Source organism: Lynx rufus, unplaced genomic scaffold (genome assembly GCF_022079265.1).
Source record: "Lynx rufus isolate CCGP_SWC_20201006 ecotype Redwood Valley unplaced genomic scaffold, mLynRuf1.p SCAF_7, whole genome shotgun sequence".
Taxonomy (NCBI): Eukaryota; Metazoa; Chordata; class Mammalia; order Carnivora; family Felidae; genus Lynx; species Lynx rufus.
Window position 1 is genome coordinate 65,020,497 of NW_025814889.1, and position 3,310 is coordinate 65,023,806.

The window sequence follows — 3,310 nt, forward strand, 5'->3', positions numbered from 1 at the left end:
TTTCTAATATTTTTCATAATTATTTAAAACATGTCCATGTCATCATATTTAAATCCTCTGAAGGGCAAAGGGACTAGCCCTTTATACAAGCACACCTCAGAGATACTGCAGGTTCGCTTCCAGACGACCACAGTAAAGTGACTATTGCAACAGAGCAAGTCAAATGAATTTTTTTGTTTCCCAGTGCACACACAAGTTAGATTTACACTATACGGTAGTGTATTAAGTGTGCAATAGCATTATGTCTAAAACGAACAATGTACACACCTTAGTTTAAAAATACTTAATTGTTAAAAAATGATAACGATCATCTGAGCATTCAGAGAGTAGTCTTTTTGCTGGTATAGGGTCTTGCCTGGATGTTCATGGTTGCTGACTGATCAAGGTGGTGGTTACTAAAGGCTGGGTGACTTTAGCAATTTCTTAAAAGGAGACAATGAAGTTTTCCCCATCAACTAACAAATTTCTTTCGCATATTATTTCTCTGTAGCATGTGATGCTGTTTGATAGCATTTTACCCACAGTAGAATGTCTTTCAGAATTGGAGTCAATCCTCTCAAATCCTGCCACTGCTTATCAGCTAAATTGATGGAATATTCTAAATCCTTTGTTGCCATTTCCACAATCTTCATTGCGTCTTCACCAGGAGTAGATGCCATCAAGAAACCACTTTCTTTGCCCATCCATAAGAAGCAATCCTCTTCCATTAAACTTTTATCAGGGGATTGCAGCAATTCAGTGCCATCCATAGGCTCCACTTCTAATTCTAGTTCTCTGGCTATTCTCAGTTCATCCTCAGTTATTGCATCTACTGAAGTCCTAAACCCATCAAAGTCATCTATAAGGGTTGGAATTAACTTCTTCCAAACTCTTGTTCATGTTATTTTGACCTCGTCTCGTAGATCAAAAATGTTCTTAATGGCATCTAGAATGGTGAATCCTTTCCATAAGGTTTTCAGTTTACTTTGCCCAGATCCCTCACAGGAATCACTATCTGTAGCAGCTATAGCCTTATGCAATGTAATTTTTAAATAATAAGACTTGAAAGTCAAAATCAGCCCTTGAACGATGGGCTGCAGAATGAATGTTGTATTAGCAGGCATGAAAACAACATTAATCTTGTATGTCTCCATCGGATCTGCTGGGTGATCGGGTGCATTATCAGTGAGCAGTAATATTTTGAAAGGAATCTTTTTATCTGAGCATATCTCAACAGTGAGCTTAAAAAATTCAGTGAACTGTGTTGCAAACAAATGTGCTGACATCCAGGCTTTGTTTTCCATTGATAAAGCACAGGCAAAGTAGGTATAGTATAATTCTTTTTCTTAGTGCTCATTTTTAGAGAGAAAGAGAGAGAGAGAGAGAGAGAGCGAGCATGCGTGAGTTGGGGAGGGGCAGAGAGAGACAGAGAGTCCCAAGCAGGCTTTGCACGGTCAATGCAGAGTCTGACATGGGGCTGGCACTCACAAACCATCAGATCATGACCTGAGGCTGAACCAAGAGTCAGGTGTTCAACCGACTGACCCACCCAGGTGCCCCAGATTTAGTATAATTCTTAAGGGTCCTAGGATTTTGGAAATGGTCAATGAGAATTAACTTCAACGTAAGTCACCAGCTGCATTAGTCCCTAACAAAAGAGTTTTTTGAAGCTAGGCATTGGCTTCTCCTCTGTAGCTATGAAAGTCCTGGATGACATCTTGTTCTAATATAAAGCTGCTTCATCTACATTGGAAATCTGTTGTTTAGGGTAACTACCTTCATTAATGATCTTAGCCAGATTTTCTGGATAATTCGCTGCAGCTTCTCCATAAGCACCTGCTGCTACACCTTGCACTTTTATGTTATGGAGATGGCTTCTTTCCTTAAATCTCATGAATCAGCCTCTGCTAGCTTCCAACTTTTCTTCTCCTCACCTTTCTTAGATTCTGTAGACTTGAAGAGAGTCAGGGCCTGGCTCTGGATTAGGCTTTGGCTTAAGGGAATGTTGAATGTTGTGGCAGTTTGATCTTCTATCCAAACCACTGAAACTTTCTCTGTATCAGCAATGTCTGTTTTGCTTTTTTATCAAGAACTTTTCCTTTGCATTCACAACTTGGCTAATTGTTTGGTGCAAGAGGCCTGGCTTTTGGCATCTCTTGGCTTTCAACATGCCTTCCTCACCGAGCTTAATCATTTCTAGCTTTGGATTGAAAGTGAGAGACGTGCAACTCTTCCCTTCACTTGAACACTTAGAGGCCACGGTAGGGTTATTAATTGGCCTAGTTTCAATCTGTGTCTCAGGGAATAGGGAGGCCCGGAGGAGAGACATGGGGGAATGGCCGGTTGGTGGAGCAGTCAGAACACACACTTTTACCAATTAAGTTTGTTGTCTTATGTGGGTATGATTCACGATGCCCTAAAACAATTACAATAGTAACATCAAAGATCACTGATCACAGGTGACAAAAACTTTGAAATATTGTGAGAATTATCAAAATATGGCACACAGGCATGAGGTGAACAGAATGCCGTTGGAAAAATGGCATCGATCGACTTCCTTGATGCAGGGTTGCCAAAACCTTCAATATGTAAAAAAACACACTATCTGGAAAGCGCGATAAAGCCAAGCGCAGTAAAAGGAGGTATGCCAGTAATCTCAATTTAACCAGTCTGTGGATATGGGCTTTTTCCGGGAAGGGGGTGTTATCTTGGGTTTATGGCTATCTTTAGCCAAAAGCAAGTCCCAGAGAGGGACTCAGCTCACAGACAGCGTTTGCTAACACTCCCAAAAGCTGGGGGTGTGTGCTCAAAACCTGGGGTCAGGGATCCTGGTGGAACACAACAGCCTCTAAGGAGAGATGGGGATGGGACAAATGTGTGTGACTCTGCTCAGAGTTCTGGTATGTTTTTAAAAAATTTTTTAATGTTTTTTTTTTTTAATGATTTTTGAGAGAGAGAGAGAGAGAGAGAGAGAGAGAGCGCGCGCGCGAGCGAGCGTGAGTGGGGGAGGGGCAGAGAGACGGAGCTGCAGAATCTGAAGCAGCTGTCAGCACAGAGCCTTTCATTTTTTAATCATGGAAGCTTATCTTTAATTTTTAAATTAGTTTTAAACTTTTAAATCATGACATATATCATACTAGAGAACTCACAATATATGTATACCAAATACACCATTTCCAATACCTTGGAATCCCCCACATAAATCTCCTTACTTGTATCCTTCTCTCGGGAGGTAACTGCTGACCTAAGTCTGGTGTTAATCATTTACTAGCTACTCTTTATAGCTTTTTTTTTTAATTTAAATATTTTTTTTAAATAAGGACACCAGTCA

General features: G+C 40.5%; 1 pseudogene; it reads right to left on the reverse strand.

The window, feature by feature from the left end:
- Window positions 1-273: 273 nt before the first annotated feature.
- Window positions 274-2,308, reverse strand: LOC124501880 (tigger transposable element-derived protein 1-like; annotated as a pseudogene).
- Window positions 2,309-3,310: the final 1,002 nt, after the last annotated feature.